We start from the raw sequence: 27,385 nt of genomic DNA, 5'->3' as shown, positions 1-27,385 counted from the left end.
AAAACCTAGCAGCATGTCTTGTATATGACAGACATACATGTGTTGTGCACCTTATTGAGTATGTGGTTTCCACCAGTTATAACTACAACATCTTTGTTCATGGATTAAATGAGACATATGTCGTGTATTTGACAGTTTCTGAATGTATGTGACAAATGCTGAATGCACTGTTAAAAAATTGTGAAGAATTTTAAAAATAGTTAAAGTGATAAATGATGTTAAACTGTGCCACCAGTTTTTTGGAATGCATACAAAATGTCACTTTTTGTCGATACAATTACACGACAGTGAACGCCTAAAGAATCCATTCTGATAAAACAAGTATCGGCCACATTTATTTAAAAAAATCTCTGTCAAAAATGTCATGTATCAAGTTTTAATGTATTAAAATATCTGTGTCTTAGTCAGAAAAGTACAGCCATGTCTGATGAGGGACAAAATGTTGCATCCTGCTGCAGAAACAGCAGTTAGACTGCTTCTTCTACAAGAATCAGGTTGATTTGATCTAACTTGGCACATTAAGCTGATATGAGACGTTTCTGTTATCATTCACAAGGAGAAATACAAAAAGTTATCTGCTAAAGCAGATAAGTAAAAATAGGAAATTTTAATATTTTTATCCTTAAAGTTAGTTTCTTTGAGTGTGTTTTACTCTCGATGCTATAAAACACAGTAAAAAGATTTTGGTCTTTTTTTATTATTATTTCACATTGGAAAAAGCAGGCCATGCAAACCATAACTCATACAACATGTCTGCTACTGTTTTCATTTTAAATGACAGAAAAATGACTTTGCTGTCTAGGTAAATTAAAGTTCTTTTAGGCTGAGCTAAGCCCCAGGATGCTCACAATGCCTCCAGTAACACCCCTATTATTAAGCTAATGTCATTCTTATACAAAAACATTCGAGCTGTTTCTGCAAGCAATTAAAACTCACCTTCCCATCCAGTTCCAAGAGATAAAAATTTGCAAAGGTTCAAAATTGTCCTGGTCAGAATCAGCATCCACCTGAGCCCTTCATGCCTCTCGTTGCACTTATTGCTTCCAGTGTGAGAAACTTTTCTGTGTCGTAGGTACTGTCAAAGTTATTGCTCATGCACACCTTTTCACTCTTGCTGAGCTCTTAATTTCCATTAAAGGTTTAACATATCAAGTCAAAGTAGGGAATGAGGATGAAATAGCAATTATCTAAATTGCAATAGAACTCAGAAAGCAGAATACATAAAACAAAATTTAACAATCCTGGAAGAACCTCTGGAAAAATTAATATTGGGAGTTCCAGTGAAGATGGGACAAAGAGTGAGCAGCTCTGCCGTCCTGGCTTGGTGAAAAATAAAAGTCCAGTTAGTCTTTAAAAAAAAAAAAGTTCTGTAAGCAGCTGTAAGTTGAAAAGTGACGCGGAGCTCTGAGTATTCCCCCGACTGCAGTCAGCTACACTGATGAACGACTGCACTTCAGCTCCTCTTAAAAAAAAAAACAGCGCTGTGCACACACATAAAACTCCTCTTAACACACACACACATACGCACACACACGCGCACACACACAGGGAGTTCACGCACACACACAGACAGGGAGTTTTCACAGGAGCTGAGTGGAGCAGAAACGCTCAGAGGGAGAACAGGCTGAAAGAATGAACCTAATTCAAAAGGGGAGAGAACGGTAGGGAGAGATAGATGGAGGGAGGGGTTGAAAAGAGGAGGAAAAAGGTGGGAGGTGAGAGGAGGGGCGTGGAAAGGGCCAGAGACATGGGGTGTGCTGTTCTTCTCTACGAGTATGAATGCTACTGTATATTTATGTAGCTACCTGGGTGAAACTGTTTCCCCTTCTGCCCTTGATTGTGACGAGAGGCTTTAACAAACCGCTGAAGGCAGAAAACCTCAACTAAGAAACTCCCTTCATAAAGCGCACACTGTTAAACACGGCATGACTTTTCTCCCAAAAGGCACCGGAAAATCTAAAACGTTCTCCCAACATAACCTCATCATACTTTCCACGTGGCTTCCCATTGTTTTTGGTTTTATTGCTGCTTTTTAAATCAAGATGTCTGCAGTGGCTTAGTGGTATGAAACTTCAGACTCTGCTAGAGGAATGAAGAGGGAAAAAAAACGCAATTCTGAGAATTTGGATGAAATCAATTTCACATTCAGACAGAAATCTGACCATCTTTTCTTTCTAAAAGAGTCGCCAAGTACATCAACACGTCTCCGGCTGATTCTGTTTGACACATTTCTCAAACAAAGGTTTTTAGCTAGAATCACCTCACACAGCGTGACATGCGATGAAACAAGCAAGTTGTTGCACGGCTCTCATCTGTCGAGGCTTAAAAACTCGGCTGTAATCGCTGGAAGACGTGACTTGACGTTTACTCTGACCGACACAAGGCTTCCCTCTGAAGACTTTGGGTGTTGGTGTATGAAGATAGCAGAACCATTTGGATTAAAATCTTTGTAAACATGCAGAGATAAAAAAAAAATTAAAAGCTTTCCAGACAAGTATAAGAACGGTTCAGGCTGACACCACAATGCCTCTCACTCTGATCCACGCCCAGTACGAGGGTAATTGGCAAAAGTTTGTGGCACATGGGGGTTTACATCATCTTGTGGTCATATCAGATGTGGGTCTGTCTTTTGTCGTGGTTCGATTCTGAAAGGTTTTTGGCAGAAAAAAAATCATGAGAGCTCAAGAATGCCTCTTAGGGAATTAAATACAGCAAAGAAAACTAAAGTTTTAAAGATATATCAGGATTGTCAGTCTCAGGCCTGTCTCTCTACTCTTTCCTATGTCAGCTGTTGATGAACAAGCCAATCTATAGAGTAACACGTTTGGCTGAAAGAACTGCAATTGGCTGCAAATAAATGCCACAACTGAGTGGTGGGCTCCACTGTACAATGGACAAACCTGAAACTATTTAAGACTGCTCCCAATAGGGGTTAGAATCAGACTGCCTTGCTAAAATATGTATATGGATTTCTGCCACAGTACGAGAGAATCATGAAGAACAGCAGAAAAAAACCATCCTCTTTAATAGTGCTTGTGCTAGAGTGACATGATGCAAACTGCAAGAGATGCAGACAAACAGAAAACTCCTGGAGCTCTGGCTCTATATGCACAATGGTCATCTTCACGTCAAACCTGTGATTTTCTGGGGATTTTTGTTGTGATTTTGGCTTTCCAAGCTGGAATTCCAGTTTCTTGGGATGTACTTTTCTTGGGATGTTGTTACCTTTTCTGTTCCCCCCCATTCGTCTGATTCATTTGTACGATTCCCTTTTAACGATTGAGGTGATTCAGACTGTCAACAAGAAGATTATTTCCAGTCAATGCCGACTTCAGTCCAGGATTTAATTGACCAGATGTGCCAACAGAGTTCGTGGTTAAGATCTTACATTTACACCAACATTACATTGATTGTTTTTCCAGCATTCCAGCAGCAGGTGCCACACTGCACCCGGCAACCGTGACTCACCCACGCTCTCAAACACACACGGCCCACTGTGACCCGATCAGGGGTCTCACATCAGGGAGCGCATAAAGCCAGGGTGGGCTCCGTCCCCAGGTTCGCAGGGAAGTCCTCAACACAATGCACACTCGTCTCCAGGCCTCTAAACACTTTTATGCACATTGGCATTTGCACAATTAAAGCTATATGTATGTCTCGACCCTGCGCCCCGCCCCCTGCTGACCCGTCTGTCATAAACCAGCCTGATGTCTCTGCAGGCTACAGAGTGAGCTCTGTGATCATGACAAAAGCCTTTGTCTCAGCCAAAGCTTCTGTGCTATTGAAACAGATGAGGGCTCGGTGCCCTAATGGTCTCCAGCTCAGTCAGTGTTTTATTGCAAGTCACTGAACCAAAATGATCTTTATATCGGAGCGGACCAGTGTCTTCATATCAGAGCCTATCTTTGGGTCTTCTAATTGTCTATTTATTACTCCATCACAGTCTCCAAAGATAACAACAAGGAAGGAGGCACTAAACTCTAACAAGAATTCATCGTGCTTACCTCAGCTGGGGCAGCCGAGGTAATACGGGTCAGCTGGATTGTGTTTTGTAAAATGATACCTTGTTTCGTTTTATCATACGTTTCAGGTTACGTAATTTGGCAGGCCAGAACTCTGACATGGCTTCTCTAATTACTTCCATTTTTTAGCCTTTTTTATAAATGTCAATCATGTGACTGAATGCGCCCTTTCAGCTGCAGCGATGCCAACTTCACCCTCTTAAGGAGATTTTTGTATAGATGACAGTTTCATAAAGAGATTCTAGAAAAAGACCTTAAATCAGTCCTGATTTAACCCGATTAAATGAATTTAGGACAGCTGCTTAAAAAAAAAAAAAAATCTTCTGAAATAAGCTTAGTACATATTTTAAGACAGAGTCATGTAACTCTGGAGGTGCAGTAAAAGGTTGTACAATATTTATACTAGGTATTATATAACCAGCACAGCTGCTATGTACTGCTTGAAACCAAAATCTTGTATCACATATTTATCACTTTTCTCAGTAGCTCTGCTGTGACAAATATATTGTGACATTTAATGATTTCTGGAGTGAAGGTTCTAACTGTTGTATATCTAATGTCAGACTTTTTCTAGAACCTAACTGGGTTTGTATACAGTCATGCAATGAAATGCAGGTCTCAAGTATGTCCAGAGATACCAGGAGCCACTTCGTAGCTTTTCTCATTAAGTTCCTGATTAATCACATTAATCATGCCTGGTCTGTATGTTCAGGTGAATGTCCATGCCTTCTTTGGTTTGCTGCTGCACTGTACTATTTCTACTTTTGGATAATGCACAGAACAGTGCTCCATTCAAAGCTCAGGTTATTGTTTTACAACCTGACTGTGATGTAAAACTCTCCACCACTTTAATTCGGACATTTTTCTCAGGTCTTCATAATGCGGTGTGTTCACCAATGTTCTGCCAAAGAATTTGCTACTGAGGTAACTTTTGGAGGCAGTTAAATAAAAACGCACACCACATTTTTTAGATTTCTTTCTTGTCAAAAAATATTAAAAATCATCTTTTGTTTTCCTTTGAATTCAGAATTATTTGCTACTTTGTGTTAGTTGGGCAGAAATTATTCCAAATAAAATACAGTGAATTTTGTTTTTGTAACCCAATCAGGGTTACAAAGATTGTTAGCAAGATTGTTCAAGGGTATGAATACTTTTTCTAGTATTCATACCCAATGAATCCCATATGTTGTGTTGAGTCATTGTGTTCTTCAATGTGAATGCAGATTTATTCAGTGGATAAACCCTTAGCTTACTCTAATGACCCCCATTTTCAAACAATTAAGTTAATCATTAATAAAGTCTGTTATGTTCACATTTCAAAAAGTAAAAACTGATGCCTACTTATAAATGTAATGCAGAAGCGTGGATAACACTAGTGCTGTTAAAAACAACCAGCAGTGCATCAACATGCATACAGCTTTATAAACAGATATTAAATTACCCATATTTAATGTGAAAACAATCCACTCAGCATCTGAAGCTGAAGTGCAACTTGAGAGAAACAGCACAGTTTCCACTGCCAAGAGGCTCAGCAACCTTCGCTGCCAAGTAAGAAAACAGAGCCTGACTTGATTTTGGCTTCTAAAACTCAGAACCCAACTTAGCAACACTGATATTAGATTAGCTATTAGATTTTTTTGAATTTTTTTTTTTTATCGCTTAATCAAATTAAGCATGCTCACTGGGTGCATATAAAAATATTAATGTAGCACTGACTCACTTCTGAAGTCAACCTTGAACGAAACACCCAGAATGAAAGGGAAACACTAACACCACGGTGCTCAAGGATCACGCTTCATTGCACTTAATGATACCATATTGACTTTAAAAACTGCACCTATTACCATAAGTGCTGTGGAAGCAGAGTGTTGCTGTTGGAAGAGATTCCCTCAGCAAAAATATTAAATCCAGGCTGTTATTTAGACAGGCTCCTCGCACAGTACATGCTGCTCGCTTCACGTGGCTGCGGAGAACGTTAAACTCATAAATGGATGCAATTTTAGAGGATGATCACTGGAATTTAAAAGTAAATACATAAAAGCAGTTTGTTCTTTCACACTTTTAACATTGCCATAATTCCATCCTTTTTAACTTTAATTCATTTCAAGTGTGTGCACATTCTGTGTGTGATGTTTCTATATTTAGGCATAGAGCACAAGCACATCATGGCGTTGCTGCGCCCCGATGAAGAATGCTCTGAAAATCCTGGTGGACAGATGTAGAGCCAGAGAGCTTCTTAAAGAGCAAGGGAGGAACAATGGCGTCAGATAACATGCATACTACAAATAACAGCAACTCCTTTTTATCGCCATGAAATTAATCTGGACATGGAGGCGCATCCAAGTCTTGAGTTCAACAGTTGCAGAAGCAGCTGGGCTCTTGGATGCAATGTCTTTATCTGCAGGAAGGTTTTATTTATTTATTTTTTGCACCCCAAAAAGCAAAAAGACTCAGCACATTTTAAATTGTTGGTGAAGAATTATTTCCTTATGGTTTCATCATGTTGTATGAATTCAGTTTTCAAAACTTTTGCCAGTTGTAATGCTTTTAAAGTGGGTAAAAGTTCACTTTTCTTCTAGTTACTGTGCCCACAATACAAGGCAGTATATCTTTGGACCATTTTAGCTTATAGCATAAAAACATAGTAAATTTTAGTATACTATGTGGAGTAGAGTTTTAGTACATTTTTTTCTTTTTCTACTCACACCTTATGCATGACAGCTCCTGTCGTCGACCACCACTAGCTGGCTAGCTTTGACGACTGATGACCGAAGATAATTTTCTGCAATCAGTTGTTGTCTGATTTTAAAAGGATCGCCTTTTCATATCAGTCCATCTCCACAATCAGAAATAATAAACCACCAAGACAAATCGACTGATACACAATGTTTGAAGTAACTGAGTCTGAAGTGGTTTGTTTACGGGTAAGAGGAAAAATAAGGGAAAGTGTGAAGGGGCAAAATGGCAATGCGTGGGCACAACGCAGGGAACAATTTTACAAAGCGGAAAACTTCTGTTTTTTTCCACAAGAAAATGGTTGCAAAATTAGAGAGGGAAGCCATAAAATGTGTAACGAACTAATTTTACATTTTCACCCGTGGCAGATGACAGAAAATTTGAATCCCCAGCCCAACTATTGCACTTATTTAGAGTTTTTAAAAGAGTATTTAAAGCAGGTACTGCCATGCTGTCAGTAGGGAGGGAGCAGAGTTAAAGAAAGAAAAAAGATTAAAGATAAAAACTTATATACAGCATGTAGCTGTCCCTTAAGTCCTAAATGGACATCATTGACACGGTCCCCTGACCTTGTGACACCATGCGGATTACAGGGGCCCTGGGGACAGTGTCAGGAATGGAAAAGTGTGTGTGTCTGCCACAGTTAGGGAGACAGAGAGGGGTCGTGTCTGGGACCCCTTGGGGCAAAGGAACCTGTAATCCCCCCTGTTGCACTTTGATGTGATCACACCCAACTGAGAAAATGGAGGATGAAAGGGGGGCAGACTGGATGTCAGAGGGCAACCTGAACGGGTTGGTTGGATGTGAAGGCTGGCTGCAGGACACACACTCTTACACACTCAAAGGCACGCAGTCACACACCTTGTGGTTCAAAGGGCCTTCAGATGGATAAGACCACCTTCAAACCCATGCATGGCTTCAGTGACACACAAACAAACAGCAGGCTGTCCAGGTCCCTCAGTGGATTAAAGCACCTTGCAAGACTACAGCCTCATCCCCTTTTTTTTCTACGAATGCATTTATACACAGGCAGAATTTTTCACTTAAATCAACTTTACTACATTTGGTGGTATTTAGTACAACATCTTAGCAAAGTAAAAAGTGTAGTGATGATTGCAATCACATCACTATTTGCCCTTCTTCCATTTTCATCAGAGGAAATGCATTACTTTTTTCCTATTTTTAAATAAGTGTTTTACGTGTAGTTGACTTTTGATGATATTCATAGTCAGACTTTGAGTAAAGTACATCTTTATCAACAGTGATAAAAATCACTTAAAAATATTCAAAAAGTGTTATCTGTGTTGTGTATTGAGGAGGTTTATGGTTGCTTGGCAAATGTACTGCAAAGGGCCTTGTAATTCTGGTGTACACTCTAATTAAACTTAGCTTGTTTTTACCCCGTTGCTGTTGGGCACAGATCTTAAGCGAATCAGATAAAAGTCAAAACATTGGAAATCACCTACTTAAAAAAAAGTCCTATAGACTTCAGACCGCACACAGTCCATATTTTCACTCCTAAATGTCACTATATCATTATTGAAATGTACCACTTCACACAGTTTCCTAGCAGCAAGGAGGTCCTGGGTTTGAATCCTGACCTGGGATCTTCCCACACAGAGTTTGGCTGTTCTCTCTCCCCACATGACTGGGTTCTCTCTGGGTACTACTGCTGCCTTCCACAGTCCAACAGCATGACGGTTTAGTCAATTGGTTACATGAGTTTGAGGTGTGCATGGTTGTTTGCTTTGTGTGTCTGTGTTGACCTGTCCAAGGCGCAACCCGCCTCTCCGGATAAAAGCACCATTAAAAACTTTCACAATCATGGCTTTTGAAGCAGCATCCTGCACCCCACCTTTCTCTGCAATTGAAAAATAAAAAATGTATTGAAATTGAAATTTAGATTAAATTATTCTCATCCAAGGTTTTATAAAACAATAAAATACTTTTGACAGTCAAGCCGTATAGAACGATGGCATTTTTGGTAAACTGGCATATTTGTTTTAAGGACTTAGAAAGTAACTTATGCAGTGAGGAATGTTTATTTTATGCCTCACAAAGTTAATAGATACGTTAAAAATGTTGAGATATGACCAGGTTCAATGCTAAACTCTTCCATCCAGCAAATTAGATCAGTAAATTTCACTCCTACCGCCTGCCGCATTCCTGTAAAACTTACTTATAATTGTAGTCTCTATTTCAAATACTTTGCAGCTTCTCCACCTATGACGTTTATGATAGCAGCGTTTGATCAATAATTCTGTAACAAATACAGCGAATGCAGTGGATGCTTTTTGTACGCCTGATAGATCTTCATTTCTGTCGTAAAGCCTGACAGCCAACAATAAAGAACTTGACTCTACAAAGACTAGGAATTGTCAGCAATATTTGTGCTAAAAAGTGGTCAAATAAGATGTAAAAAATGAAAACGCACACAGACATACGCACACACACAAATCCAGCAGAGCTGCTGAGCTGCCTCATTAAGACCTGAGATGTGATAGCAGTGAGCAGACCCAACTGATCCTGACGGGCACTGATCCAGCCAGACAGGCTGCTCTCAGCACCATTGAGGATTAATAACATACTCCCCATAGCACACACACACACACACACACACACACACACACACACACACACGAAGGAACACACACTTCCACAGGGAGCTGTTGAAACACTAGATTGTGCAGTTATTAGTGTTTGAGTGTGTGGATCAACCCCGGGGGAAATCTAAGACAAGCTCGGTGCTGAAAAGATTTCACAAGAACATCAACGGCGCTCGCTTGCACAGGTGATTCTGCTTGTCACAATATGTAACAAATATGCCGAAACACACAAACACAGACCATGCAGTTCTCCAAGACAAACAAACTGAATAGTTTCAGATCACATTACACAGTGGCTTTCTCAAATTTAAACCCCAATAAATATGACTTATGACTGATTCCCTCTTTCTAACCCAGCAGGTAAGTGAAATTTAACGTTTTTGTAATTTTAGCCCACAAATGGAAATCCTCTCTTCTTTGTATCGCTAACCTACATTTCTGAGGTGTTTCCATCTTTGTCAGAAGACAAAACAAAAGAGATTTATCACTGTGTTGTGAGCAAATTATGGCCTTGGTACACAACCAAACCCCAAAGTAAATCCTCACACAGGCTGTGTAAACCCTCACAGAAAACCTTTCCGCAGTTAGAGGCATGTGAAAAATGCAGCCTCTCATTGCAGAGTGATGCATAAAAGCATTCAAACAGAAGCTCCAATTTTCAGCGTTCCATTATTGTAATTTCACTTTCAGGTCTGAAAGCAGCAGTTTCACGAACCTCTGAGGCAAACGGTCATGTGCACCTAGACCACAGGTGAGCGGACTGTCTGGTGGGCAAGAAATCCCCCGTTGTCACCCAGCAATTCACCACAGTTAAAAGGGGGAGGATGAAAAAGGAGGAAGTACCGATCAGAAGAACTGAGGAAGGTTATGTGGTGTGTAATTGTCATATGGATTCAGATCATGTGTAGACAGTTGCAGATATGTACATTTCAAGTAAATAATCCAACACTTTGTTTTCCCAGGATATAAAATGACATAATATAGAAGAGAAATATTCTTTATCGTCTCCATATGGGGACATTTCTGACAGTTTTTTTAATTTGACCCCTGGCCACAAGGTTGGACAAAAGCCCATATTTATTCTGCCATCATCTACAGGTGGGAAGACGCCAGAGGATGTTAAGAAGCAAACATTACTTACTGCTTACTGTTTGGAAACTGCAGCAAAGAGCAGCAGCTTTGAGAGACAAAGTGTCCACAACAGCCATTATATTGAGAGCCGTGTCAGGAAAAAAACATTTTCTGTCGTATTAGTACAAACAAAAACATGCTAAGCTCTGCTGGTGTGCTTTGGTGGGGTTAGGACAAGATTGAGCTTTCAGGTAACTAATGCTCTGGGTGAGGATGTGGGAAAGCATCTAAAATTTACTGCTACGGTAAATATAGTGGAGATTCTGTGATGTTCAGGACCTGCTTCTCTTCTAAAGACCCTGGGAATACACTAAATCATCGTCTCTTTTTGAATGACCAGCCAATGTTATTTTAAACTATACTGCAAAGAAAGAGGAATTTATTTTACAGATTCTTACGCATCTTTAGCAGGTATGCCAGTGAATGTTGTCAGTTTAATGTAAATTGCTGTCCAGGGATGAAACCAAAACTAAAAGGAAAATACAGGATATTTGAAAAGTTATTTAAGTTGTCTGTCCACTTCCTCTGAGACTGTAACACTTTCTCAAGGTCACTTTTCCTCTCAAATGTCTTGAGCATTTCCTTCCTCAGTGGACTTTCTGGCTTTCCAGCAGCAACAGTGAGATTTTCTCTGGTTTCCACCTCACAAGGAATATTTTTTTTATTCAAATACCCAACAAGTTATAGGATATGAGTCGCAGGGATGGTACGCAATATGTTAAACTTGCACTATGCAACTTGTGAACAATATGGAGGACTTACTTATATTGTTGGTTGCTGCTCCAAACCAGTGTGGTAAATCATCAGTGTGGGCGAGGTGGACATAATTTAATTTTTATAAAAAATATAGATAAATAAATAAATACGAGCAGAACATACTTAGTATTTAATCAGAAAATCAAGCGTGACTATTTCAAAGAGTGTCTATGGAAACAGTTTATCTCTGCAAATCACCAAATGGGACCATGTAATTACTTAAAGTACTGCATCTGTCATGGTTTATTATTTTGTCTGCTTTTTGTTAAGCTGGCTTTTGTGTTGATATTTTATTTCCAGACTCTGCCTTTGGTATCTTTTTGTAGCTTGTTCCGATTTTTATTGTTTTCTCAATAATGAAAAGATCCCCATGGCTTGCTCTTTGCGTTTGTGTTTTAAAAAAACACATTGTTCTAAGTCATTAATTCAAGAATCGAAGTCGCCTCCCTTGCTAGAGGAAAAGTAGGTTTGTTTTTTGGCTCCATGCACTGTGATGTCAGGGCGGTGATTTTTTTTAGATCATTGAAGAAAAGAAGAAAAGCTCTCATTGATATTTAGAAGACAATTCGTAGCTTGTAATGTAGTAAAAACTCTAAAATCAAGTTCTGCAGATACAGCTAACTACTTGAGCTGACCAAGAGATGCACAGAATCTGGTCTGCTAGGAGGCTGGACAGCAGAACGATCGACAGGATGTAGCTTAAAGCTAACCTGCAGTAAATAACATTCGTATTTTGTCCTAATGATCATCCCTCTTCTTATAATTTTGATGTACTCCATCTGACAAGACAGCGAGTTACTTTTCTATATTAAGATCTGAATGCTGTCAGAGGTATTTCTGATAATGCCCCCATTTCTCCTCTTGATTAGATATAAAGCAGTTGTTTTGGGGTTTATTTGCATTGCAACATAAGAGAAGCAGGTTAAACAAGATTTGAGTTGCAAAGAAAATATTCAAAAATAAACACAAACCACAGATTTTTGCAAATAATTATAACTGGCACAAGTTATAATGGAACAATTTAACAAAGGCTAATTTCCTAATAAATACTACTTGAATATGAAGTTCCCTCAGATCTGTCCATATTGTTATGTTTAAAGGAGTTTTTATAGGATCCAGATAAATTCCAGTGTGTTCATTTTTGCAGTCTTGATGCATCGTGGAGAATAAAGCCGGGACGTCCAAGAAAAGAAAGAAACTTTTTCTTGGAAATAAACATTTTATTGTTTCCCAATCAAATCCCAACAAGAAGAAAATGTTGTAGATTTTCTTTTAAAATAAAGTTGAGCAAAAATAATGAATTGTATTTGTAGACCTCATAAATTCTAATGCAAATTTGTTTTTTTGTTGTTGTTTTTTTAAACAAATGGACATGTTCAGGAATTTTATGACTCTAAAATTTAAAGGCTCTTTAAATCCTGACCGGAGAACAAAGGCTTCTATCAACAGCGTGCAGCTGAATGGCCATTAAAGCACAATTGAGTCCATATTTAATCCAGACCCAAATCAGGGCAAATCGAGGTCTGTCTGTCTGCGTTGCACACACACACATGTGCGCACACACACGAGCAGTATAGGACACAGAGTGTGATTTTGAGTTTCCAGGGTAACATGGGAAATCACCTCATGATCACAGAGCAGCTGTCATTAGCATAGCTCTCAAATCACAAAGAACAAACAGGCATTCCAAAAAATGTGGCAGCACACCAGCATACCTTCCAGAGTCCATATCTTCTTGAGGAAATATGCAGTTTTATTTTCATGCCACTCACTGACAGGAAAAGAATAAAAAAAAAAAAATCTGAGCAGGACATCAACTCAAGATGTCACAGCTGCCCAACAGGTGAATGTATCATGGGATCACAGGCCATATGCAGCTTTCCTCTGGGCTATTTTATATGTGTTCCCTCCTTATTAGATTTGCATAGCAGATCAACAAAAATGCCACAGGTTTTTTGAGGTCAACTTCCCAGTTTAAAATCATCTGTACACCAAAACAACCTGTGGTGTCTTCTGTTTGACCATAACAGCTGGTCAGTCAACTACAGGAAGACGTGAGCTTTCCTGACCAAACTGTCATTTCCTCCCTTTTGGTCCAACATCTTTTCCTCGTTAAGCCGCTCCACTTTCTCCTCCTGTCTCTTTTAAGAGCCAACGTGTCAATGAGGGGAAAACAAAATAGACAAAACTGAAAAAATACAATAAAAATCAGAAGTAAGAGGAAGAGTGGTAAGAAATGAAAGATTAAGTGAGACAAGGTCAGTGAAATATCAAATAAAGAGAGTATTTTAATGCTGTGTAAACATCAAGATAGGAAACCCAGAAATGTCTGAACAATATGATAAAGAGAGACAGAATGTTATTTTTTTTATTTCCTGCTTAAATGGTTCTCTTTATAGCCACAAGATTTTTCCCCTTTCTATATTTTACACTACACTAATATAATGTAATTATTAAGTTTGTTTCTGTTTCTATAAACAACAAAAAGAGCATTTCTTATGTGTGTTTTTCATGAAAGGCCCAGATGAGAATCAGACCTCAACTCATCCTCATGTCGTGATTAGGAAACGTTTGCAATTTGGAAAAAACTTTTTTGTGTTTAGAAAAATAAAACTCAATGAGTCGTAGTTTTTCTAAAATCTCATCGTATCTTCTTCTTGTGAACATCATTATCGTCTTGCTTTGTTGGGCTGGGTGTGTGGTTACGTCCCTAGCAATAAAAAAAAACAACAACTTCTAAATCTGAATTCCAAACTAAATCTATTTAGCAAAATAAAAACAAAATTTAAAACCTTAAATACTGCAGCATTGGGCAACACAATATTCAGGAACAAGCAATACATTTTAAAGCCAGTGATGAAGTACAGTACATCTGCTCCAAGATTAAACACATGGAGAACACTGTACACATACGGTGTCCCTGACACGGTAAAGCTACTTTAATGCTGTGTAAACATCAGCAAAGCCACACACACTCAGCTTCCTCTTTAGTCTTTGCTCTTACAGCGATAAATTGCACAACATGTCTATTCAAGTGGTTTTGTTCTCTACAAAGTAAACTTCCAGTCTTTTTAGATCACTCCTCTCTATACTTAACGGTACTTTCTCCTCTAACAAAAACAAAAGCTTTGCAAAAACAAATGCATCACATTTGTATTTTTATGCTAAACACAATAAGAATTGTTTTGAATTCTTTAAAATTAACTTTACTTCATACTTCCTCCTAATTTGTAAGGGTTAAAGTGGGATGGTTTCATCCGTATAGTGATGTAATCATAATTCTTCTCTGTGGTATTGAAGTTGCCATTCAAAAGGTACAACAGCCCAAGGTTTCTTTTTTCAAAGAAAATCCCAAGGTCGTTCACACCAACACTCTCCTTTTGGTGGCCCACCTTTCCTAAATGTATTGAATATGTTGGCTGCAATCACAGTACACCTGCCCAACTAAGCACACCAGCTTCAAGATTTATTACCAGATCTACTGTTACAACATCTGGTAGTTGTTGCTCTTTTTCTTTCATTTGTGCAAAAAAAAAAAACAAACAAAAAAAACCCCACAGACACTGAACAAGATTATTTTTTTTTTTGACGGTGCGTGAACCAAAACTCACAGAGCAATGAAAAAGTATTTCCCTCCTTGCAGAATTCTTTAATTTTTTGTCACACTTACATGTGTTACATTATTGAATAAAGGCTTTTACCAGTCAAAGATACAAAGATATTAAATTAGAATTGTATTACTCAGGGAAAAGGCTTTCCAAACCAGCTTGGCTCTTTGTAAAAAAGATATACTGCTGTCCAAACCTACTTACTTACTGGGATTGCACCACCGGGAGCAACCACTCACTGCCTTGAAGTGTTTGCAATAACTGGCAATTCAGAAAAACTTCTGAATTGTTGACATCTCTTATTTGAACTTTCTGCAGGTCTGGTAATAATCAAGCCCATGTGTGGGCAAGAGAAATTTAACTGGTCGTTGTAAGAAATCTGATTAAGTTGATTCAATGCACAGCAAGATCGATTGCTTTTTCACACAGTACAATTGCTTTTGTTAGCTTTTTACCTTTAGCCTCCTGCAGTCTTAGCTTGATGCTCAGGTGGAACGCGGCAAATGTTACGGTTGGACAGCTGGGAAGCAGGGCGGTTGTCCTGTCAGACCGTCAGGTCTAGAAACCACACACTCACAAAAAATCTAATAAAAGTGCCGGTAACACACAGAGTAAAAAGCTTGTGGGGTCCAAATGACCCCATCTCTTAAGACCACAGCAGGGTTAATAAATTATATCATTAGAGACCTACATTGTGTCTTTAATCTGGTTATCTTTGTCTAATGTTATAATTTGTTAATCTTGAAGCTAAAACTAAAGAAATCTGCGAAGGTCTAAATATTGTTTGTGATTAAAGACACAATCATAAACAATTAAAGACTCTTTCTTACATGAAAAAAGAGAAGATGAGGAAGTGACGAGTTGTTCATGAGAAAAAGTTATGACAAAAATTTAACTTTTTACAAAGTTAGAGCAATCGTTAGTTTTTCTGTCAGGAATTGTTTGAGGAAGACTAGAATGTGAACTAAGGTTCACATTTTGCCACATGAGCCTCAATCAACATTGTGGTGACTCTCCCTCAAAAAACAAAGAGCTTGTGTTCACAAGGTTAAATATTATCTTCCCAAGTTGTTGAAAGTGTAATGGAAATGTTCACATCCTCACAAAGACACTTTAAAACAACTGCACTACTTTTAAATTGTACTTTGATGAACCAAACTAAAACTTACACATTTGTCAAGTGCCTTTTATTTTTTATTTAGTTGATATTGTAGTTCCTGTACTATAGACCTTTATTTTATCAATACATTGTGCTTGAACTTTGAAAGAAGCAGTGCTGGGAAGCAAGCACTTCACACTGAGACTTCATCTGTGCTTATTTTTACATATAGCAGAGCAGAGCAACTTTTGGAGATAGTAAGCAGGTTAACTGCCTCCTTATGGAAGTTCAGTCTTTGTTTCCCTTTGAACTCCTTCTCGGATCGCCATCTAATCTTTAATGCCAGATGGCTTGGAAAACAAATCTGTCTGGAAAGTTGGATACTGGAAAAGGCCTGGCACTTTTCAGTAAGGGCACATCTAGTGATTAAAAGGATACATGCATAAATTAAAGTAAAACAGAAATACAATTAAAGCTTAGCATCAATTCCATACAGGATAATATCCATCTTTTACTTTATTAATTTCTTATGTGAGGTTTTTGAGATCAATAGACATAATGCTCATTTGAATCACTAACATCCCAACAATGGGGTTGATAGTAAAAAATGTTACAAACTACAAAAGCAATTCAAATTGCCTTTTCAAAGAGACAAATCAGAGTTAAGATATCTGCTTTACAGACATAAAAACATCCCTTTTTCTCTGTCTGTGCAATGTACATCTTTTACTCACCTCAGGGTGGTAGATGCTTGAAAGTAAAAGTTAGACTCATGTAATCAAGTAATTTGGCAAACAATTGTCTTGCTATGTCAGAATATTTGTTGAGAATTTACATTTTATTCATAAATACTCAGTTCATTCTCGCTCTGAAATAAAAAATACACAGATGTACCCGGCCGTGACGCAACAGGCCACTGTGAACGCCACACGTTTGGCCTCAGTGTCCTGCAGTTTTCAGAATCGGAGTGCATCAGAAGTAGTGAAGATAATTCAGAGATGTGACAAGGACTTTTTGTTCCATATAATTGAATCATTTCTTCATGCTTAGATCCATGGAACTATCAGATGATTTTCTAAACTTTGATGCCTTCTTCCCCAATATTGTATTTTTCTTACCATCTCCTGAGTAAACTAATTTCATTCTGCACATGTAAAGTTTCCTTCGAGTGAGGCTGCTGTGTGCTCCAGCCACTGCTGAGCCTATTGACACTCGGCCATAATCATCTGTTCACCACAAGCCTTTCTGACGTTTAGCTGCAGTATGAGGTTGTAAATATCAACAAAACGTTAACTGTTACTATACTCTGCTAAAATGAGCTCCAGACGTAATGAATTAGTAAAACAATCATGGATTTATCATTTAATCAGCTTTGAGTTTAAAATAAATTAGCTCAGTAGTTGGCACGCTTTGAAAGTTTACTTTCTGTGGAAGTCGTAATTTGTAGCACACACACACACCGAGATTTTTTTTTTTTTTCACAGAAAAAAAGTGACCTTAGTTGAAGTCCCAACAGGCCTCTCTTGTTGAAGAAGCTTGGTGGTCAAACAAAGATGATCCCTTGTTAAATGAGGTTTTCGTTGTGTGTGCGTGTGCGTGTGTGCATGCATCTGACTGTTTTCAGCATTAGACTGAACTGGGCTTGTGCAGCTTGTACATCTGTTCATCATTAGTGGGATTCTCCCTCTGATACCCACTCTGTCCTGCTCTCTGTCTCATTGCACGCTCCACTGCCTGTGCCAGAGCCTTTTCATCCTCACTTTCCTCTCTGGCATTTATGATTTTACCATTTTCTGTATTTGAATCTTTAAAATAAGTTCTGTCATATTTAAATATTGTCTCATTTTTTTAAATGTCTTTTTTTTCTTCATTAATGGGGATCCAAACCCTCAGTTTTCCATCTGAAGTTTCACAGTCAAAAACCACAATGTATTATATACAGAAAGGATTCACATTGAAGGAGCTGGGATAAACCGTTTCAAAGAAAACATGTGAAATGAAAGTGTCATGTGAAATATATGACGAAAACTTTTTCTAGTGTTTTTTTTTTTCGTGCTGACAGCAGTAACCCTACACTAACACTAAGTTTTAAGTTTTTCTTTCTTTTTGACTATTATCAATAATCCCGTGAACGTCTTAGCGTATATAATGTAGTTATTTAACAGTGTTTTCTGTTGAGTGATGGCTTGAGGATTACCCTGCAGCGATGCACATGTGGGTCTGGTGTGGTGAAAGAAGTATGATGTTGAGACGCAAAACTATCATTTAACCATGTAACCCATGTTTACGAATCAAAAGAATAAGTTGCAAATACAAGTGGCTAAAATTAGCCTATTTCAAAAGGTGGCTGCAGATTTCACAGCCAAGTGTAAAGAGCACATGATAAAAATCAGCACTTCCAAATCCCTGACCAGAAGCCGGAAATGGGTAGATTCCTTTCTCTGGGCTGGGAATGAAGTTCTTCCTCAAGAGGAGGTGTTCAAGTATCTCAGGGTTTTGAGATGAGAAGAATGGAAAAAAGTGGAGCGGGAGATTGATAGGCAAATCAACAGGCGAATTGATGAGCGTTGTATTGGTCGATCTACGTTCCTACCCTCTTTTATGGTCACAAGCTTTCATTAGCGAACTGTAGATATAAGAAACCAAGTATTTGGGCTCTCCATCAGAGATAGAGTGAAAAAAGAAAATAAAAAGAAACGATAGGTTTAAGATATCTGGTCAAATGGGAAGGTCCTCTTCCACATCAACATGAACCAGTTGAGGATGCTGGGGCATCTGGTTGTAAATAAACCAGTGTAATTACATCAGGCAGAAAAGTTCACTTATTTCTTAGCCGAGGCCACCAGGATCAACTAAACTGGATTTTCACTTAACCAATATCCCAAGAGTTATCCAGTGCACGACTTATCAGAACCTCGTGCCAAATATTGTGAGCGATAAATTCATTGCAGCAAACACTGTATTCATAGTGAAAAAAAATTTCTTATGAAAGATTTGCATAAGCTGCATACATCTGTGGAGAAATTGCTCTGGCTCAACGCTGAAGTGCTGCAGATGCAGCATGGCTGACAGGGAGGCGCTGCCGAAGATAGTCAGTGCAAAATGAAATTACTTATTGATATCCTCTTTTTTTCTACACAACCAAAGGCTTGCTGCATAGAACCTTCAAAAAACAAAAAAAGTTTGGCTGTGAGAGTATCCTGTGTTTGGGGAATTTTGTGCAAACCTGTTATTGTGTCGATATATTGTGCCAACTTTTAGATCTCACACATGTTGTATGTGTAATTTTAAAAAAGTAACATGTCAGCACCACCACGATGATCTATTCAGGACGTGGATCAATAGAGAAATCTTCTTCTACCGTGTCTTTGAGGAAAGACTGTAAAATAGGTGATGAGTTTCAATATGTGGCTCGGGCTTCAGCAAGCAAAAAGGGAAATATATGAGCCAATAAAGCTGAGACTCAGAGGAATTGGGTTCCATCTTCTCATTCTGTCCACCCAAAATATTCTGCTTTTATAAAACCTTCTTCACATTTCATACCATTTCTTAGTCTTCATAATTCTTTCCTTTTGTGTCCGTCTTATCCTGTCTCCACCTATTTTTGCCATCAAATTATGATCAGCTTTCCAAGTCGCATGATACTAATTGTAATTTTCTTTAACATAGCCTTCTTCAACAGGTTTTGATAAAATTACAAGAAAATAAAGCAAGTATAAAGAAAAACTTAACTGTCAAGCAGCCTGTGTCCATAGTGGTTAATTATTTTTGCCTCACTTGTATCCTCAAGCCAACACAACACTCAGATGGGGAACACATCTGCTCTCGGTCACAAACAGGTTTATCTGCAGTCTTACTAAAATCTGGATAAACACACCACACCTGTCACAGAGCTCTGGCTAGAAAATCAACAATTCCTCGAAAATGCCTCTTAAACTTATAAGTAACCCAGATGAAAAAACTCAGATCCTATGACTCCTGAACTGGTGTTAGTTACACTGTAATGTTTTTTTTTTTTTGAGGTTTTGTTGGCTCTAGTGGCCTTTCTTGAAAGTAGTTCGACAGGAAGGAGGGCAATGAGAGAGGGGGAAGACAAATGTCACCAGGCTGGGAATCGAGCCTGGTGATTCCCGGCCTGGTAACAGGCCTGTCACCGGGTGCCACCACGGCACACCCCGCTGTGCCGTGGTGGCACAGCGGGGTGTGCCACCACAGCACCCCGCTGTAATGTGTTTTAAAGAAGCCAAGTCAGTCCAGTCAGAACATTTGATGTGAATAGAATAAAGAGCAGAACGCATGCGGCGTCGCTTTCATTTGATTTTATTAATGATAAGAAAATATAACTGGATATACGGTTACAGTCAGAAGTGACCTGACATTAAAGATGTCTTTATTTTTTGGGGATTTTAATGACGCTATTCAATTCTTCTTTTTTTCCAAGAGTGTAACGATAATTTAACAAACTACCTCAGCAAATATAAAAAACAAAATCTGCATTTATTGCAGACTTTTTTCAAGTCAACACAGAGTCAAAAGTATTCATGCAAGTTCACTAAATGCATAAACCTCTTCTAATATTTGAATAAAGTTGCAGCTCAGCCACACACTTTTTGTAGACATCGACACCCTTCTCTTGTTGGCAGAAGTGGTCGAGGTCATTTAAACTGGATTGTTTCCTGCACATACTTTTCTTTGAAGAGCAGTCCACAGATTTTAAAGTAGGCTGTAGTCTATCCATGCATTTGTGTCATCACATTCAGACTACTGCAATGCTCTTCTTACTGGTCCCAATCAAATATTAAAGCAAACACCCAATAATAATCTCATGCTACCATATGCAGACAGACTGTCTGCATGAATAAGGATTTACTTCCCTTAGCAGGTTAAATGCTTCAAGTGGCTCCAGTAGGTTTTCAGAGTCACTCATTTTTGGATTAAATCAGCTAAGAATATTTGACTAGTTTAAGTGCTCTCAGACAAAGTAAAGGACATTGAACTTTCAACCCAAGATAGTCTGGCAAAATGTTACTATAAGACAAATAAGTTACATCTTACACCCTTCGTCCCAATATACACAAACTATACAAAGCAGGGGCAAATAATAAGTGTCCCAATTTATGTGAAAGTCTTGAAAAGACTTGATGCACTTTAATTCTTTTCATTTAGAACCAGAAGGGATTATTTTAGATGCAACAGCATGGACAACAAAATAGACAGTGGGACAAGCTTTCACAATGGAAATGCAAACCATGACCATGAATATAATCAAAGCCAAAATTAATACCCAACTTGGACGACATAACACATCTCAAACGTATCTAAAAACTAACCCAAATCAGTTATCCATATTTGTGCGTATTTTTAACTCAAGTTGCAGTAAGTGGATAGCTCAACAACTTTAACACATTTTGAGCAACACGCAAACATAAACTAATAATCATGCATACACCCAGTGAAATCTGTGCCATATAAGGCAGAAATAGCACAGTATAGTTTTGGTGTTAAAAGAAAAAACACAATTTCTAAAGTTTCCACAGCTGTATAACTTCACCCTGGCTTTTCCTTTACAATAAGCCTAAACTATAACATAAAAAAGGTAATGACTGAAAGAAAAAGTGTAACCAGTGCTTACTTCAGCTATAAATTTAGCCTCGGTCTGAATCTTTTTGTTTTAAATTTTTATAAACATTATGCCATTTTTATTGCCACCTTGTGGAGCAGCATGAAATTTACAGCAATTTTGATTAGAATCCAATAATGCAAATCCATGAAGCCACTGACCAGAAAAATAAAAGAAGCAATGCACATGAAACGTTTTATTTATTTTATTAGCTATAATGTTTTTTATCATAAATTGGCTTGAATATCCTCTGGTTTCTGTGACTCTAATGAGTTCCTTCTTTTAATATTGGCATATAATCAAACAGAAAAATAATGGAAATAACAGTTTTCCAGCTGAGTTCTTTTTTTTAATCTTCTGTGTGTGCGGATCAGCAATGAAAAAACAAAAATCCGTCTCATTAGAATCCCTCTTGACATTTTGTCCAACTGTGGGATTTAATCGTTTCTGTTAGAGCAGTCATTTTTCATGTAAAGACCACATAATCGTGAACCAAGACGATTTGCTTCGTGCTATAATCTCTCTCTTATGACAGCTGCTCTCAAATGCCACTCATTGCTTTACTCTGCAATGTATCGTCTCCGGCCGATTTCCTAGTGGCATATTGGTCACATTGTGGAAGTATGGTGAACTTTCTCCATGCAGAGTGGATTTCAGGAAGGATATCTGCTTAAGGCCAGATGGTTAAGTAGGTTAGTCAAACAACACCCGAACTGCATGGATAGATGACAATGCTACAGCTGAAAAGAAGCCGAGGAAAGGAGGAGGCTGGATGATAAAAACAGCTGAAAAGCAAGTGAAAAATAAGAGCTGAGGAGAAGGAAGAGTGAGACAGGACCCTGAGGAATGACCAAGGAAAGAATAATACAGCTTGCCCATAAATCATTTATTTTTTTCCCTCCTTTTCTCTGTCCAACAACACCTCTAACTTCTCTCCAATTTTGTTGGTTTCTGGTGGCCAATATTCCAGTTTTATACGTCACATAATTACATCAGCAAAGGAAAGATTGAGTAAAATTTTATTTTGTAATACAGATGCTTTTGTTCAAAACTAGAATAAGCTGTCAGTCAATAAATACCCAGAAACCATAGCCAGCTTGGTTCTGGGCTTTAACTTGAGACTGGAAGTCCATGATGAATTCACATAATTCTGCTAAGGGAAACAGCATGTGGTGGATTTGTACTTAACCTCCAATATTTCATCAAAAATATCTTCACCTTTCTGGCCACAAACTTCAATAAATTTATCACTGTTTTGTGCGTGTGTGTGCGTGCGCCCGTGCGTGATAGACTAACACAAAGTGTCACACAATTATGAAAAATGATGAAAATTCTATGCAGTTTTTAAATTATTTTTGCAAATAAAAATAAAAGTTATTCCTCCACATTTCCTTTTGTTCTGGTAAATAATATAAATTACAGCTTTCTTCAGAAGTTTCCTAATTACTCAATAGAATCACAGATATCTCTCAAATCATACCGCTTTCCCATGAAACTACTAGTGATGCACTCCACATCCACATCCACATCATCATCATCAGCAGCAGCAGCTTTACTCATAAAGCTCTTTGGTAGCAGCTGAACCAAAGTGCTGGACAACAGAGATAAATAAGATAAAATAAAGCATCAAATAAAATGACAAAGTTAAACACACAAAGATGTAAAGGATCCTAGACATTATGGAAGAGAGAAAAAAATAAATCCTGTGTTGAAAGTAAACCATTTAAAATCTACTTTTGCAGTGGGACATGATGTAGGAACTCAACATGTTGAAGAAGGCTCAACGTTTACCTTTAGATCTACACACACACCCAACACACACTATCCCTCGCAGTTAAACATAGTGGTGAAGTTGGTCACCATTATGTGACTCTGACTTTGACCAAAGTCAGGGTCACTTTGGGCAAAGGATGGATTTAAATCCATAGCAATCCTAAAAGAAAACATCTGGGAGGATTCAAAAGACTCAGAAGTTCACCTTAGAGTAGGAGCAACAGAGGCAGAGTGACAGAGGAAATATTTAAATAAAGTTCAAGTCATTTTAAAAAAACAGACAAAGCTATTCTCTATGCTGGTGCAATCTTTCTTCAGCAGAGTTGCAGCTGTTTTTGCAATAAAAGGTAGTTTAATGAAGTATAGATTCAGGTTGCACACCACACTATTCAGGTTCTTTTCTAGAAAAGAAAACTGCATCCCATATCCTTTTCCTTCAGTTTTGTGCTGGTCTTGGTTGTATTCTGGCAGAAAAAAAAAAAAAAAAACATAAAATAGTTCAAGCGTCATGAGAACTTTTGCAAAAACACAGGCGAAAAAACAACTGCATTCTGGCTGACACGTGAAACCCTACAGTACAAACCACCGTTCAGAAAATCCCTTGTTATTTTCCAATTTATTTTGTTTGTTTGTGTTTTGCTTTTGCTCTAGCGACAATGCCAGATCAATGCTTCCTCTGGGACTGCAGTTCCAACGACAGAGCAAACCACAACAGAACGTGATGTGGCTGAATGGGCCTGGTGGCCTCCTCATGATTCTGGCTAATGGAGAAGACAGAGTACAAAAGAGAAGCTGAGCGGAGTCAAGTTTTACCCAAGTATTCATGCGCTCCAGTCCAAAAACTCTGAACCGCAGTGATTACCAGTGCAGAACAAGCAGTCTTGTGGTCCAACACATATAACTTTATGAAGCGTTTGGAACTTGCTTTTTGGGGCATTTAAATCCAATTTCACTCTTAAAAGACCCAGAAGTGTTGAACTAAAACGATATTCGCAGGCTTAAGGATAGAGATGTTTTCAAGGGATTCGCTTATCTTTAAGTAGATTTAGCAATGAAAATACAAACAAGGCATAAGAAAGTATTACACTATCATTTACTCTGTTTTTTTCAGTTAAGTTTCTGGCTCTTGTGCAAACACATCCAGCAAAACAGTGAGAGTAAACTATAGTCCCATAAAACAATATACCCCCCCTCCCTGTTTAGATTTCGCTTGACTTTGTTTTATTTTTATTTTTTTGACACATTTAAATGCTCCAGATCATCAAACAAGACAAAGATAGTCAGAGTAAGTACATAAAAATACTTTTTTAAGGTATAAATTGATTTATTGAAGGAAATTGTCACCTTTTAATCCATCCATCCATTTTCTTTCACCCTTGTCCCTCAGTGGGGTCGGGAGGTTTGCTGGTGCCTATCTCCAGCTAACGTTCCGGGCGAGAGGCGGGGTTCACCCTGGACAGGTCGCCAGTCTGTCGCAGGGCAACACAGAGACACACAGGACACACAACCATGCACACACACACACTCATACCTAGGGGCAATTTGGAGGAGCCAATTAACCTGACAGTCATGTTTTTGGACTGTGGGAGGAAACCGGAGTACCCGGAGAAAACCCACGCATGCACAGGGAGAACATGCAAACTCCATGCAGAAAGACCGGGGCCGGGAATCAAACCCAGAACCTTCGTGCTGCAAGGCAACAGCTCTACCAACTGCGCCACTGTGCAGCCCTGTCACCTTTTAATGCTCCAAAATATCTTGTTAATTAAGCACAGCAGGTTGTAGCTAATTCACATCTGCTTTTCCTCAAGAGAAAACAAACAGCTTAGGAACAATTCAGAACGAGAATAAGAGTAATGAACAGATATACAATAAGAAAGAAAAGGCAAACACGCACAGCCACTACTTCACCACCTATCGACGTACAAAACTACACACGTCGCACAAACATTACTATAGCGTCATCCTGAAAAGTAACAAAAACACCAATCTAATACAGAGAGCTGACTGCCCAAAAATAGTGCAAGGCAACAGCATGGTTTAATCTTTTATGAAGGATGTTCTAGTAGAATTAGTAGTTTATTGAGAAAATAGGGACAAAGTCACCAGTGGGGAGACTAAGACCCTTTAGAAACGAGACAAATTTAAAACCCACTCAAATTTCTCAAAGCTCAACAACTTCTGTTTACTAGTTGTCTACAATGTTGCTAGTTCTTGACTTTTTTTTTTATTCCAAGTGTTTAAAGTTTTGTTTAGTATATAAAGACTCAACGGGTCTTAAAGTTGTCTCACCAGCCGACGCCCAGCTTTAAATAATCTCTGAACGTTAAATGTCTGTCTGGGTGTGGCAAGTGGAGCTGAAGCTCCGAAAATCTGGCTAATTAAAGTTAATTCACGGTTTACCAGCGCACAATTACGTTTCACACTGGATCAAATTTGTTTGGATGGCTTTTTTTTTCTCCCCCTCAATAAATAAAGTTGTCACATTTTGCATCTACCCTATTTTTAAATTTATGTCACAATTTGTCATGCATGTTTCGGATCATTAAATGAGTTTTAAGTGTGACAAAACAGCAGGAATCTAAAGGAGTAAGCGTTATTTCTGCTCTCCTGTTCCTTTGAGTTGTGCCTCCTCATTAATCAGCACACTGTGTGAGTTCATACCTAACGAGTTCAGACTGACGGCCTCCTCTAATTGGCTGTGTCGAACTGCCCATGCTAATTGGCTCTTTGATTTGGGTGTTCATGAGGCTAATCAGCTAATTAACCAGTTGCGTCTGCCAGCTCAGTTTCTGTGGGATACGTCCCTGATTCGGAGGCGAGGCGGATGCTGCTGAGCAAATACTAGAAAATATTCAACTCGACAAGATCCACCAAGAGCAATGAAACAGCCAGACCCCAAAGAACATGGTGTTACAGATGAGAGGGTTTAATAATGTATGCAGGAGAGATGTAGCATTGGAACAGGATGGAACAAGGACACAAGGCTATCTGTTTCTTTAACCCTTCCAATTTAAATCATTGCAGCAGATGGTGAAAGCAAGAGGCAGGTGGAGGATAGCAGCAAATGTCTGCCTCTTTTTTTCAATGTGGAGGTTGAAATTAATTTTTTACCAACAATCAGTTGGTAAAAATGTATTAGCATAATGCTGCGGGGAAGCTTTCTGTCAAGAGCTGGTTTAGACAAACCCCAAAAAGCAAGCAGCAGCAGAGTGATACATTTGGATATATGTTCCAATAAGGCTCATTTGTCAAATTAAAAGTACCTTTTGACGATTAACGTTTCAGCAGGCATTAAACATAGTTTACTTTAAAGGCTACGTTTCTGTTTAAAAAATGTTTTTTGTTTTTTTTTTACTATTGTTCTGATGTAATTTTTTAAATGTGGTGTCATTTCCTAAAAACAGAAAATCATCATCATTAACAGGAATATAGCTTTTTAAATATCCATCTGTGTTTAATCAATCTTATGATAAAGTTCCTGAAATAAATTGATTTTTTAAATAATATTCTTAATTGCATGGGTTTGTATATGCTGTAAAAGATAGAGAATTTAATGCAAATTCAACCTAAACATAAATGTTAAACTTAGTGAAGTTACTGTATATTTTAATAGGTAGACTATTTTGTGTTGGATACAAAACTTGTGAATCGATTCAATATTAATAAACTGAATTAAATTGAATTATTCCACAGTCTGTAATGATTTGATTTGATGAAACACTTCATGCTTCCTTCTGCTGACAAACTCTATGGAGAAGTTATATATAAATATACATATAATTATTTTCTGCCCACACTTCCTAAAGTTTAAATTATTCAATTATTCAAAATAATATTTTACTATTTTTTTTTCCTTTGAGGAAATTGTTTGGCAGGAAAAAAGGTTACAAAAATTGTCAACCAAAAAAGGTTATTACTAACAAGCAGACACTAAATTGCCACAACCAGCAAATTTTACATCTCCTGAATTGCCAGCAGCAACAGTGAGTTTGAAACAGCTTAAGAAGTCAATATTTCAGCAGAACCAGTCA

At 38.2% G+C, this 27,385-nt stretch overlaps 1 protein-coding gene across 4 annotated transcripts in view; it reads right to left on the bottom strand.

The window, feature by feature from the left end:
- Nucleotides 1-27,385, bottom strand: part of sema3b (sema domain, immunoglobulin domain (Ig), short basic domain, secreted, (semaphorin) 3B) — a 127,662-nt gene that overhangs the window by 31,317 nt on the left and 68,960 nt on the right. Inside the window, exon 1 of one of the 4 annotated variants that reach the window (XM_008423833.3) lies at nt 937-2,022. The exons of the other annotated variants lie outside the window; for them this stretch is intronic. The gene's annotated coding sequence lies outside the window, so the exon portion shown is untranslated. Of the gene's footprint in view, nt 1-936; nt 2,023-27,385 lie in introns of those variants that run through there. 4 annotated transcript variants of the gene reach the window in all.

This window comes from Poecilia reticulata, chromosome 7 (assembly GCF_904066995.2).
Source record: "Poecilia reticulata chromosome 7, P_reticulata-male-v2, whole genome shotgun sequence".
Taxonomy (NCBI): domain Eukaryota; kingdom Metazoa; phylum Chordata; class Actinopteri; order Cyprinodontiformes; family Poeciliidae; genus Poecilia; species Poecilia reticulata.
Note: the sequence above shows the minus strand (reverse complement) of the source record. Positions and strands in the feature narration are given on the sequence as shown.